The 14,923-nt window shown below is 38.7% G+C and overlaps 1 protein-coding gene across 1 annotated transcript in view; it reads left to right on the top strand.

Annotated features, from left to right (window-relative positions):
- Nucleotides 1–13,582: 13,582 nt before the first annotated feature.
- The window catches only part of RAD54B (RAD54 homolog B), a 50,923-nt gene continuing 49,582 nt past the window's right edge, over nucleotides 13,583–14,923 (top strand). The window contains exon 1 of the mRNA XM_075213807.1: nucleotides 13,583–13,688. The gene's annotated coding sequence lies outside the window, so the exon portion shown is untranslated. The remainder of the gene's footprint in view (nucleotides 13,689–14,923) is intronic.

The raw sequence follows: 14,923 nt of genomic DNA, 5'->3' as shown, positions 1-14,923 counted from the left end.
TCCCAAAGTCAGCGAGAAGACAACAAATCAGCAAGAGAGAAGAGCAAGAACAGGTAAGAGACAACGGCGTAATCAATCTAAATTGAATGCTGGAGAATATTTCCGAATATTTATATTTAGGAGTATTCCTATACATTTGGGGGGGAAGCGCTGTTGGTGTATTTGCCTATGGTGACCGGAACCCTTAATCAGGCCCTAGGTTTACTGTAGTCGTTTTATGCTGTCTCACGCAGTCAGAACAGTACGCTTTTGTAAATGAAGCAAACTGCTTGGTACTTGTTAATCTGTGACTGTGCTCAAAACATTTTCAGAATAGTTTTGGTTAGTTCGTGTCCAACTACATGTATCTGACAGTTCTTTCAATTGTTTTTCAAATGTGTTACCCATTTATGCTGAGGATGGTTATTTTTTTCTTTTTACTTTTCTTGTGTCCCATTGATATGTCCGTATTAATCTCTGCAATGAAATGTCTTTTTATTATCCGTTATTTAATGATTTTGTTGTGACTGTGTATTCATTTATAATATTAAATGAATTTAATGTTTTGTACGTATCCCTGAATGTCTAATTGGCCATCTGTATGTATATGTTGTTTTTTTTATAATCTATTATATTTTTTTTATTAATCATCTTCAGCGCAGTTTTCTTAACCTTTTTTGTTCTATGTGTTGCAAATTCAGATGCTCTGGATTATTTGGATATATATTATTTTAGCTATTGTCTTCACTTATCATCCAGTTTTATTTGGTAAACTTAATTTCTAAATATTTTGTGTACATTTTTTTGGTTGGATCTGTTTCTCTGGTGGATGGCTAAATTGAACAGATGCAATTTTTTAGTGGATGGGCTGACCGAATGGATTAGAGTGTTAAAATGTATTCTAAAAAAATAGTTACTTTAAATTCCTAATATGTTGACAAATCTCATTTAGTCTTGTATTAGTTAATTTATGTAATGTTTGTTACATTTTAGGCTTATTGGTCAGGACAAGTTAAAGTGGTGTATTCTTTTCTTTGTTGAGGTTTTGTAAGCCTTGATTGGATTTTTATTCTTTCATGTATCTTTGGATAAGTTTAAGGAATGAGTGTTGCACGGAAAGTCTCTTACTATTTTATAATATTTTCTGCCATCTACTCACAGTTAAGGTCAGGGCCCCGGAATGAGCTGCAGCATTGTAAATCCCTAGTCTGAGCCCCATGAAAGCGGGGGACCCAGGGCACGTATCCTTGTGAGCCCCTTAATCTGGCTCTGTATATCCCACACAAAGGAATATAATTTTATCATGTTGGTACAAAAGTAGACTTGCTGATGCACTTAACTTGTTTTCATGAAGGAATCCCCCATCAGCGAAGAGGAGGGACACCATTATCCCAGAGACGGACAGCAGTCAATATACCTTTCATAAGGCACAGCATAGCATTGAGTGGAGGCATTGGACTGAAAATTGAGCAAAAATAGAAGAGCATCTAACAAAATTAGTGGCCTTTGCTCCTTTGTCAGGTGAGATATATATCTATACTGAAATCTCACAATTTACACAATTCATTGGTTAATTTATCAAGGATATTAATAATAAACCCCTAATTGTCTCCCTTGAAGAGTTTTTGTACCCTGTTGGAAGAAAGTATGGACTCCAAACCAAAACGAAAAGGTGGAGCTGAAAAAATCAGGGAGAAGAAAAAGAAGACTCTTGAAGCTGATGCCGAAAAATGCTTTAAAAAAACTGATATGTTCAGTCGTCATCAACAAGGTCACACTATTCCTGGGAAAACATCCACGGAAGAAAATGTTTCAGAAATGCAAATTGATCAAGAAAGTGAAACTCAGTTATTTATTCCAGAATCCCCAAGCACCAGTCAACAGAAGGAACAGTCAGTTATATCTGTGTGTGAGCACCAAATTGCCGCACTAGCAAACGATCTAGTCCCCGAACAAGATGTCAGCGTTGTCATTAAGGACTTCTTGCCAGAACAAGAGGGTGACATACTGTGAAGACCAAAACGCTGTATTTTGCTCTGTCTGTCCTGCATTTTCAAAGACTTCTGTAACAAATCCATTCATTGAAGGAATGACAGACAGGAGACATATTCATCAAAGAATTGAAGAACACGAAAAAAGTGTACTGCACAGATCCTGCGCTGAAGCTTACTTTTTGAATGCCAGCAGTGCAGATATCAATAACTTACTGCTTTGCAATAGAATGTCTGTACACAGAGAACAAGTAAAAAAAAACGTCAGATATTGGAGTGTGTGATAGACATTATAAAAGTGATTGGTAAACGCTGACTTAGCTATAGGGGAAACAAATTTGAGGCTGCATACACTTTATAGGACATTTCTGTCGATCACGGCAATTTTTTAGAGTTTGTTTTACTGCTCAGCAAGTACGATGCTTGTCTTCGAGAACACATCAGCGATTGCATAACAAAAAGCAAGAAGTTGCATTCAAGAAGAAAGGGCAGAGGGTCGTTTATAACTTTTCTCCCCAAAACAACTCTTAACAAAGTTATAGAAACTATACGACAGCTTATTCAAGAGACCGTGGCTAATGATGTTAGAGAAGCTGGGATGTTCTCAGTACAAATTGACACCACTCAGGATATCACATCAAAAGAACAGTGTTCAGTAATTGTTCGTTATGTAACAGATCAAATTCATGAGAAGCTCCTTGCAGTGGTAGATTGTGAATCTTCATCTGGAGAATACTTTCTTAACTTGGTAAAGCAAGTTCTGCAGTTATGCAAAATAAACATGAAAAAATGGCACTGGCAGTTCTACTGATGGGGCAGCAAACATGCAAGGACAATATAAAGGCTTCTCTACATGGCTGTCAACCGAATCACCACACCAAGTTCATGTCTGGTGTTATACGCATGTACTGAATTTAGTACTGGCAGATACCACAACGGGAGTTGTTGAAAGTGCATCGTTATTTGCTTTAATAAATGATGTTGCAGTATTTATTCGGGACTCTTTTCAACGCATGAATACATGGCTAAATGTCACTCAGGACCCTCACCAACGAAGACTCTCTGTGATTGGTGAAACTCGCTGGTGGTCTAAAGATGCAGCACTTAGAAAAGTATTTGGATCATTTTCACAACCTGATTCTGCTTTGTACATTGACCTTGTTGTCACATTGGCAAATATTTAAGAGCACCCAAAATCTAGAGCTGAAGTGCGCCTCAAAGCAAGAACATTTGTGGAATCTCTTCTTAAATACGAGACCATTCTCACAGCTCAAATTTTTCTTCGCATTTTTGAATTGACAACACCATTGTCAAAATATCTACAAACAAGTGGTTTGGACATATTAATAGCTCATCACATGGTGTCTGGGACACAGGAAAATCTTAGAAAACTTGTAAGATATTTCGATGTGGTTAAGAACACTGCAGATAATTTTGTAATGTGGGCAAATGACAAGCTGCAAGATCTTGAAGACTGTGACCTTGAAGTACAGACCACCCTACCTCAAAAAAGGTTAAGCAAGAAAAAAACCATGGCTGGTGAGTCTGCTCAAGACAAAGTTATATGTGATGCTATTACAGCATATAAAATCCAAGTACATGATGTGATCCTTGACATAATCACTGAGAGCATAAATAGACGTTTTCTCGCCAGTGGATCACTGTACGCTGATTATGCTTGCCTGGACCCTAGGAACTTTTCCATCATAAGAGAACAAGGACTTCAGATCCCAGCAATGGAAGATTTAAGTAAAGTCTTGATCAAATTTGATGAAAACGCCATAGCTGAAAATTTGCGCTGTGAATTAACTAATCTAGCTTTGCACTGGGAAAAATTAAAGACATCAGCGCTAGAAGAATATACGGTTAGAGTGGCAACAGAAATCCCTGCAGAAGACCAGAGTGAAGAAGGTGGTGACATAGAAATGGAGCTGGTGAATAAGCCATGTGCGACATGTAAGAACTGTGCCATTTGTTGCTATCAAATTTTACAGTGATACAATTTATTAGCAGATGCCTATAATGTGATTGGTCTGGCTTACAAATTCATACTGACTCTATCATTCACACAAGTTGCTTGTGAGAGAAGCTTCTCCACCTTGAGGTTTATCAAGAATAGATTGAGGAATACTGTATCCCAGGACCATTTGGATTCTTTCATGCTGATGGCTACAGAAAAAGACATTCTCATGAGTCTTGATGTGGAAGGCATAATCGACAGAGTTGCAGAAAGGAGTGAAGTCCTGCGAAGTCAACTCATTCCTTAAAAGCTCGCCATGCACAGAGTTTTTGCAGGGATCTTAGGGGTTAGCTTTTCTATGGGGGGAAATCACAAGGTTAAAAATAAGCTTCAGTTATATGTAAAGGATACAACATTTATATCACTCCTCGCCCACACTGCAGAGATCAGAAGCAATAACTATACTGCTATATAATTCAATACAATGTTGTATCCTTTAGATATTGCTTAAGCTTATTCTTAACATGTGATTTCCCCAAAAATCTCTTTGGATTATTTTAAGACTTGAAGGTAATTTCAGTCTGTTAAATATACCGAATAAAAGTTACAGCAAAGGTGACAGCAGCCATAAAGGATGTGGGAAGTTAAGTAGCAGAGCCTCTTGTACCTGGTGGAAGGGGTCATGATGGAGGATCTGCTGACTTTTGGTTTATTTAAATTGTAGTAAATAGGTAGTTTCATGCCGTTCTGTGCAATATTTATGTTTTACATGTTTTACTTGTTATTTAAAATACTTACATTTTTTGCTGTGGCTTATAGTATATTATGATTCAATAAATTACTATGGCCATTACGTCTCAAAACAATTACTGTCTTATATGGTTCAGGGGGAAGTAGCATGGAAACATTATACATTGTATTTTAACTATATATTTTAAAAGATTATGGTTTTGTGCATTTTTACAGTGCTCCAGGTGATTTGCACAACAAGGGAATTGATCAGGGTGGGCAGAAGACAGTGTGATACACAAGTTTGTGCTGATGCTTCATGTTGGACTGCACCAGCAGCGCCACTTCAGGCTGCAGCAATATAGTGCATCGAGACCACAGCAGATGGGCCTGTGTGCTTTAAATGCCAGGGCTGATTTTTGGTCCCAGTCCGGCCCTGCATCCATGTATGCAGGAAGCACAGAACGCGTGCTCACAGGGGGCTTGTAATGGATCTTCAAGTACATCCCGGCATATACAGCACAGCAGACCCTCGTTGACATACCCCAAGAAGCGCTCAATGTCATAACCCATCACTGTATCTAAAAAAATACCATCACTTAGATGTATATATATATATATATATATATATATATATTGGCACAATGGTGCAACTATTCATTAATGAACTTGATTTTGGAACATAATCATCAGTTTTATTTTACAAAACAAAAGTAAACAAAGTTTTGAACGTCTCTAGTCTGTACTGGATAATAGTAACAATACTATGTTGTAGAGCAGTGATTCTCGGACTGTGAGGCTTCCATTTTTTTTAAGTGAAGCCCACATACCTCATTCATGTAAATAGTACTTATAATAATATACTGGCTACTATACAACAGAAATCTGTCTACTATACTAACAATTACCATATATAAAAAAAACTGTTTAAGAAGTAAGAAGATGGCTATGGTCATTCTGTTAGTAACATTTGCACATACATGTATCTTAGTAGTGTTAGCATAATTTTCGGTATAGGTGAGGATTTATTAATGAAGGTGGGACATGAAGTTTAGTAGTATAAAGTTTGAGAACCACTGTTGCAGAGAGCATAAGAATTCCACAGTGTAAAATGAATAAACATTTTTAAATAAAAATCTCAATAACCCATACCCAGTACCCCATCGACCCGAGGAACATGTATAAAGTGGTCTGGCTAAGGGTCTTTCTTATATGAAAACAGTAAACAAAAAAAAGATTCTCAGTACCACCGCTCAATGTGAGAGGAGTCATTATACAGAATCCACTCTATGCTGTAAGTCTTCATCACTTTCAAAATAACATTTTCAAAATATCAAGTATTCAGTGACTATGGGCCTGATTCATTAAGGATCTTAACTTGAGAAACTTCTTATTTCAGTCTCATGGACAAAACCATGTTACAATGCAAGGGGTGCAAATTAGTATTTTGTTTTGCACATAAGTTAAATACTGACTGTTTTTTCATGTAGCACACAAATATCAACTTTAAATTTCAGTGTACAAATAAGCTATCAAGTATTTGTGCACCCCTTGCAATGTAACATGGTTTTGTCCAGGAGACTGAAATAAGAAGTTTCTCAAGTTAATATCCTTAATGAATCTGGCCCTAGATGAATATTCTAATTCCCTCTAACCTTGCTCATTGCTCTGAAATACCACATCCAATTTCAGTTCGGCAAAGTTCTGTTAGATTTGTCAGCAGCTCTGTTTTCACTGATGCACAACCCACTGTGAATAATTCTAGAAACAAACATAGTGAAAAAGAAGCGCTCATGACACTTCAAGGACTTTCTTAGCCTTGGAGCCTTGATGGTTGTTGCCCACTTGGGTACAATGCCACACTCCGTCTGTGCTACAGTGCTGTACTTCAAATTTGCACAAGCTATGACAGTATCTATCAGCCCCTTTCATTAACAGTTAATGCACTTCTGACCACCAGATTGCCATTTCCTGGATGTTATAGTGGCCCAGTCTAATATATCTGTAATGCTGTTGTATTTGACCATCCCAGCATTTGTATGCTGTGCAGTTCATAAATGAACATTCATGTAAGTGAAATACAATAGATCATCTTTTATAGGCAAACCCATCAATTTACATAGCACCACGCTATACTCGTGCAACTATAACTCCTGACTGTTGGACCCAGCTTCTAACCTTCAAAGAAACGTGCCCAGTTATAGTCTATCTTCATAGACCGTATTCCTGTCTAATAAATTGCATCGCATGTATTTTATTTCATGTTTAGTAACTGCATTGTGTTTAAACAGAACTGAAACTAGTCCAGAGATAATACTGATAATACTCATTTATCATTGTTTTGGCTTTGTAAAGGGGTTCTTTGTAATTATGAGCACATTTCATAGATTAGATTAAAGTTTTTCAATTTTCACACAAAAAAAAAAAAAGAAGCGCTCACAGTGTAATAAACTGTCCACCAAAAATGAGGATCAAATCATCATCATCAATTAACAGAATGTGTTTAGCTGGCCGCGTTAGCGGTTTTGAAATCAGGAATCACAGAGGTATATATATATATATATATATATATATTGTGAGATGTGAGGACAACCATACCTCTGATGAAGTTCCAGGAGCGAAACGCGTAGTAGGTTGGTTGTCTCTCACAGTCTTATGAAGTAGTTGTAAGTAATCTGCTGCAACGAGGTTTCCCCCTTCATCCATTTTATACCAACAACAGTGTCCAGGCAAAAAGACACTTTTTTTCATCAGGATTCGGAGTTGCCTCTTTCACAGATAAGCGGTTGAATTTCTTACCCATTATGAGGGTTTTAATTGGTACTTTATAATAAAAATTGTATGTTGGATTTTACACACGTGCAGCCGTTTTCCTGGGCAAATGGCAGTATAAAGACATTGATGCTGGTTTCTCCATTCAGTGAGGAATATCTGATCACTAAAGAAGTTTCCAACAAATAAGTATAAGATAATTACGCATAGTGTACGCTGCTTTTGATTTGATCACCGTTTTTGGTGCCCAGTTTATTACATTATGAAGTAAATTTACTAAACTGCGGGTTTGAAAAAGTGGAGATATTGCCTATAGCAACCAATCAGATTCTAGCTGTCATTTTGGAGAATGTACTAAATAAATGATAACTAGAATCTGATTGGCTGCTATAGGCAACATCTCCACTTGTTCAAACCCGCAGTTTAGTAAATATACCCCTATGAGCGCTTCTTTTTCTCTATTTGTTTATTGAGTGACTAGAGTACACTGATAGATATATTTAAACATACAGTATTACTTAGCCCCATCCATTTCTACCCTTTTCACAATTCCCACGATGTAAATTCCACATTGTGTTGTTTTCCTTAGTAATTACTAAATCAATAAGTGCACTGATCAGGAATTAAACTATTTTTCAGAACACACTTACCCAGTGGAAGTAGTAGGAGGCAGGAAAGTCGAAGTGATTATGGAGAGTAAGACTCAGTAACACATCACAAAGAAATCCCACTGGAATTTTAGTCCCCTTCTGTATTGTAAGGACAAAGAAAGAGGATTGCTTGTTGTGTTTCCTGAGAAACAGCTCTCCAGTGACTGGACGGTCACTTCTTCAACTATGTAAACAATACGCCACTGTGCACTTGGAAAAGAAGTCAGTGGATAGTGAAATGCTGCAACATCAGACAAGAATATAGGAGAAAAATAAGGAGTGCATTAGCAATAGTCACTGATACCTGACATTGTTAAACAACATGATCTGTTGCAGCCAATCTGGATTGGCTAAAAAAAAATAATATAATAAGACCAAGCTCTGGAACACTAGAACAAAAACATAATTTTGCAGATTTACCCCAGTAGATGATTAATCAAGGTTATCCTTTTTATGAAAAGTTGTATCATTCATTACAATTATTTACATGCATAACATGACATTGATGGGGTCTAGTACGTTCTCACAGGTTCTAATCATCATGATCATCATCAACATTTATTTATATAGTACCAACAAATTCCGTAGTGCTTTACAATTGGGTACAAACAGTAATAAAACAATACTGGGTAATACATACAGACAGAGAGGTAAGAGGGCCCTGCTCACAAGCTTACAATCTATGGCACAAAGGGAGTTTGATACACAAGGGCATGTGCTACATCATACTTCACATTGGACCAACTAGAATGCAAAGGTAAAAGTATTGAGTGGGCTGTGTGTGTGTCAATGTTGGTCAGAGGGTTGTTGCCTTGTGTTAGCTGTGTAGAGGGTGGTAATAGGGTAAGCTAGGGAGATTAAGAGGGTGGTTGAGGAATTAGAAAAAGTCTATGGATTTAATATACCCAGAATAAATGAACATTTAATATATTAGTTTGACAAAATAGCTCCATTATCTCTTATTGATTGTGGTCTCCATGTTTATGTGATGCTACAGGGGGAAATTAGGGAGTGCAGTGTTTCCTCTTTAAAGAGCCAGAGAGTAGAAAAGGTTTGAGGGACAGTTGACTATGGTTTCTGGTTGGTTCACTAATCAAACTAATGCTTTTTGTAATGACATAGTACAGTTTTATTTGTAGTAACATTTTGTGATCTGCCTTCCATGTGAAATGTCACAAACAAGTATTGGTTTATTATTTTGTTTACCAGTGTGGTTCTATAGTCAGTAGTGGTTTTCAGCTGTCTGGCACTGCTGGCAACTTGCCATCAGTCTACAAAAATATCATTGAAGATCAGTTTTATCAGTAACTACATAAAAACATTGAATTTGATGGCTATTTATTCCTAAAAATCTCAGAACCTATTTGATTCTTTTATTTTTTCAGATTCAGTGTAGCCTTATTCCTATCCCAAGAATGTTTAATTTCTCTATGGGCCTCTGCCACATATGTTGGAAGGTTTTTCAACCTATCTACTACCCTTTCATTACAGCACCTCTAGAACTGAACATAGAACTTAAGATATGGTTCCACTAAATATTGGCATCACCAGCTCTCTGCTTCTGCTGCTAATTCCTATTTCTACACGATATAGCATCTGACCATTCTTCTCCATTACTTAGCTGCGTTATCTGCTTAACTTTAAGTCCATTTTTCCTTTTAGTTGACATGTTTGTAGTTTTTGGTATTGAACTGTAGATGACAAACTCTTGACCATTCCTGTAGTTTACCAAATCATCAGTCACTTTGGCCAATCCCCCTGGTGTGTGGCCCTGTTACATATGTTTGTGTAATCTGCACCAAGGTACGCTTTCCCTTCAATACCAGTAGAAATGTTACCAATAAAGATCTTAAAGAGGACTGGTGCAAGAACAGATCCTTAGGGTACTCCACTGGTAACCTCTCCCTTCTCTGATTACATTCCATTACTGCAACTCCTTGTCAGTTCTCCTTTAATCAATATCATATCCACTCTATAACCATTGAATCCAATCTCAAGCATACAAAGTTTAGAAACAAACCCTCAGCCGAGCACTCCTTCCAATAGGTGTCTGGGGTCGATGGAAACCTTTATGAAGTTTTACAGATGTTTTATACCTGCTGGCAAGAAACTCCTAGGGGTAAATGTATTATGGTCTGGTTTTTTCAACTCGCGAAAATCGGCGTGTTCACAGCTAAAATTTAAAGCGGCGCTGGCTTGTAAAGGCAAGTTTGCCTTTACAAGCCAGCGCCGCTTTAAATTTTAGCTGTGAACTCGCCATAATACATTTAGCCCCTAGTCTCTTGTGATCTGCTGCTAACAGAAGAACAATGCAATAGAACTAGAATTGTATCTCTCTGTCTAGGAGTAAAGAAGCAGTTTAATTCTTCCTCTCATTGCAGTAAGAAGCTCAGGGTGTCTTCTGATAGTTTTATTAAAGTAATTTTATTGTGTTTCAATAAGCATTGTCTAAGCGATTTATGTGGTTCCAAAGCACAAGCAATTTATTTAGCAAAAAATCAAGAAAAGGTTTAGCAGTTCCATAAACAAGTGAAATACAACCAATACCAAATACATACATACGCCGCGCCCCGTTGCGCTCCACTGGTACCAGCTACAGTCCTTCAGTCCAGAAGACTGTGGTCAGAGATGACTGTTTTAGCTGGTCCCAGGGAGCTGTATATATACACTCAGTGATACAGAGAAAACAATACAGATGATATGGTTTGCTTCTATTGGTCCAGGTTTCAGGAGGGTCCAGTGTAATGCAGGTCATAGGCCAGTTCAAACGAAAATATCCAAAGGTGGGGGTCAGCTGTCCAGGGGATGCACTCCGATTTTCCCGACCAGAATCCAGTTTAAACTACTCTATTTACACTACACAGACAATATCATTCTAATCATTCATTCCCTACAATCTATAACTATCATACGCAATGTGCGTTCTGTTTGGCGATTGCACCGGATGTCTGCGAATAAATTGGGGATTAGAATGATATTAAACATGATATGTTTCCTGTAACCTGAACCTTAAATATCACTAAAGTGTACATATAACCTTATAATATATAAAACTATAAACCAAATACCATCTGCTCATAAACGACTGTGGAATGGAACCATTAAAAATATGAAATATATAAATAAATGAATGTGAAAGTGCGAGTGTATGCATGCGTGTGTTATTGTGCGATCGCGCCATGACACGTAACATGTGGTGTACTGATCGCAATCGCACGGTAAAACAATATTAATCAATATACTTTCTTTTATCCAACTACACAACTTGGACAGTTTGTAAATAAATATGGAATATAGCAGAGATAACTTCAGGTGCTGAGGTTCAACACGAACTGTCAATTGAGGTGAGCCCTTCTAGATGTGTGTGCCATGGGAGTGTAGATACAAAATGTCTTAATTGGGTATCCTTGGTTTCCAAAAAGAAGGCCTAGTAAGCATAGTATGGGGAGGAAATCATGTCTGTAAAAAGGCAAAGCATTTCAATTGGAGTAGGATTTCTAAGTACTTCTGCAGAAGTGAGAAATTTTGTGAAGTGGCTAATTTGGATACATTCAAACAGCCTATTTTGTAACATGGGGAATTTATGACAAATAGGGGGAGATTCAATTCTTGGCGAAATTGCGCGCTGCGCACAACGCCGGCAATTATGGTTGGAATCTACGATCATTTTATGAGTAGAGATTCCAGCCATAACATTGGCGCATGTAGTCTCCACGGATGTTCCGGAGAGACCTTGTGCCAAGTTGAATCTCCCCCAGAGTCGTATGTGGGCTGAGATCCCCTAGTCACAAGATCTGAGACAAATCTTATCCCTTCTTGAATCCAAGGTTGGGATCTCTGGTGAGATAAACCAGGAGGAAAGGTAATCTGGGAATATAAAGTCTGGATTTGAAGCTTAGGTCCTCATATTTCTCAGATCTGTGCAGAAAATGTTAATGAGGTTTATGTGTGCACCTAGCATAGAGTCCAGACAGTTAAATCTTGGAGGTATATTTACTAAACTGCGGGTTTGAAAAAGTGGAGATGTTGCCTGTAGCAACCAATCAGAGCCTAGTTATCATTTATTTAGTATATTCTACAAAATGACAGCTAGAATCTGATTGGTTGCTATAGGCAGCATCTTCACTTTTTCAAACCCGCAGTTTAGTAAATATAGCCCTACATGTCAGTTTTGTGCGACACGTTTTCTTTTTGCTGCATAAAGTACAGATTTGTGAAGTTTCTGAGCTATTGTTGTTCCATGGACAGTTTCTTCCATCTCTGTAATGGAAAACTGTATTTATGCCATTTGTAAAGCGCTACGGAATCTGCTGGCACTATATAAATGTTGATGATGATGATGCTGATGATGCCACAGTTGCCAAAGGTCTCTTGGTGGCCTACCTAACATATATCCCCTTATTGCACTGTTATTCAGTTTTACAGCACAGTTCGGTTAAAGCTGCAATCTCACATATATATTTTTTCAACACATTTTATTATTTTTTGTAGTTATAGGTGGATTACCATTTTTTTGGGGGGGACGTCCACCTATAACTAGTTTTCCATTTGCAAGATTGCTCTGTGGTGATAACTAAAATGATTGTCACAGCAAAATAACATTTCTCAGCTAAAACACATTTGTGTTTTAGCTTTCAAACTTGTGTAACCCGATCTAATAGCCAGAGCCGATCAGTTAGGAACCTCCTCAGCGGTCACATAATGGCAAAGGAAGAAGGGAGAGGGGTTGTGCTATGTATGGGCAAGCTGAGAAATCCAAAACCTCTCTGCTCACTACATTATGTCACATTACTTTGATTTCCATGTTAATTGCTGAACACTGGGCACATTGCAAATCATTAATCTTATATTATCGCTTCATATCACTGCAGATCCGGCCCACCTTGCAGGTAGGTAAGTGTCCATACCTGATCCCTCTGCAGATTCTATATGATTTTTGTGTTAATAATGGTATGTGTGTTAATAACTGTACAGTACAATTAGGCTTTTACTCAAGCTGTATAAATAATGCATGCCAAATACACTTCAACATACATATCACTATAAATAGCTGATGAAGATACTATTAAAGGGACTGTAAAAGCATGTTCAGGCAATCTGTGAGACTTCAGCTGTGTGGGAACTACTGTTCCCAGCATGCATCAGACAAGGTGGGCCTTATAGTCACCCCGCAGCTTTAGAGCCACAAGCTGCCAGCTCTGCCATATGCATCTCCTCTAGTTTAGCTGCCACCTACAGTATGTGTATAAGATTAGGTTAAGCGGAGTACTAATGTCTTTCCATCGTATCACTACGATTCCTGCAAAGTAGAGAATATTTGTAAGTTCACTAAACCCATCTTTACGGTAAGCCCCTCCCCCTGGTTGCCATGGCAGCTGCTTTTGGGCCACTGTAACCACAGCCAGGATTAGTTCGAGAGGGCGCGATGCTCATTTTTTTTTTTTCAACCAACAAACTTTATTTATTGCGTCTCAGTGACTAGTGTGTAAAACGTTTCTATGGTAACCTTATAGAAAGTGGCGGGCCGTGGTGCATGATGGGAAAGAGGGAGTTTTGAGCGGTGACGCAGGCTGGTTGTGGGTACAAGCGATCTGCATGGTCCCAGGAGTGAGTATACGATGTACACACGGAGCTGGACGTGTCACACACCACAGACCAGCACTGTGCCTCTATGTAGTGCTAGGGGTATGTCTGTACCAGCACTGAGGCATCTGTGTCAGGCAGGACATCTGGGGGCAACATAACGCTGGGGTTTAATTTAAAACGTTACTTGGTGCTAGGGGAGGGCTGGCACATTTTATCCCGGGGGGCGGAGAACCTGACCTGACCTGACTCAGCAGCCCAATACAAATGGGAAAAAAATGCAGGTGGCCCAATGACCCAGCCCAAGTTGGCCCACTATGGGATCGGTCCGGGGGCAGATGCCACCCTACCCCCCAGTCCAGCTTGCCCCTGCTTGGTGCTAATCAGTGGAAATCAGATGGTTCTACCTTGTTAATTAATTTTTTATAAAGACTTAAGTCACAATTTTATTTTACGGTGTATGCTATTTGTAGACAGAACATTGTGGTACTTTATATAGGGAATGAGAATGGTGACAATTCAGTTGCAGTTGCTGCGTCTGCCAGCGGTGATTAGGTCCCCTTTGTAGTAGTACTGATTTCTGTACTTGTTAGTTATAGGGGCACCACTTCCTCTCGCACTGCCAAAACAGCTGCAGTTCTTGTATCCTCCCCTCAGGTACCTCCTGGCAATACCCCACTCTCTTCCTGTACTTCTTAATCTTGTTAAGTATATGGGTGTAAGTTGAAATGAAGAAGCCGCTCTGACCTCCGGCACCTGTCATTCCAGAGATAAGTCCTTACCGACCTGCTGTATTTGGTTACCTGCTGTTTGAGTGAGTGAAGCCACCCTCCATTCCTGAACGTGACCAAAAAAAATGACGTGGGACACACAGCCAGATGTATAAATGCTTGTGTAATAAATACATATTTTAAAAGTGCCTAATGACATATGGGTTTAAAAATTGTGCAAGTGTACAGAGTGTATAGTGTTCTTGTGCCTCTATACATACATAAGTACAGGTTTCCTGACACTACCGTACATTTTCAGGGCACCCACTCTCCAGGAGCACAGACATCTCGGGCTCAAGCATCCAGCCCTTTGGCCTTGACCAGGGTAGTCTGCCCTATCGGGGAGTGCTGTCTCAGCCTTCCTAGGACAGAACTACATTTGATCTTAGCCAAAAGGTCTATTCGCTGCTCTTGGCCAATGTAAACGTAATGGGATATTAACCTCCGATATTGTTCTGTTCTTAATTGTGTCTAACACAGGGGAATGTA

The sequence above is a fragment of the Mixophyes fleayi genome, chromosome 5 (genome assembly GCF_038048845.1).
Source record: "Mixophyes fleayi isolate aMixFle1 chromosome 5, aMixFle1.hap1, whole genome shotgun sequence".
NCBI classification, from domain to species: domain Eukaryota; kingdom Metazoa; phylum Chordata; class Amphibia; order Anura; family Limnodynastidae; genus Mixophyes; species Mixophyes fleayi.
The sequence above is the reverse complement of the archived record's forward strand: the minus strand, read 5'-3'. Positions and strand labels throughout refer to the sequence as shown.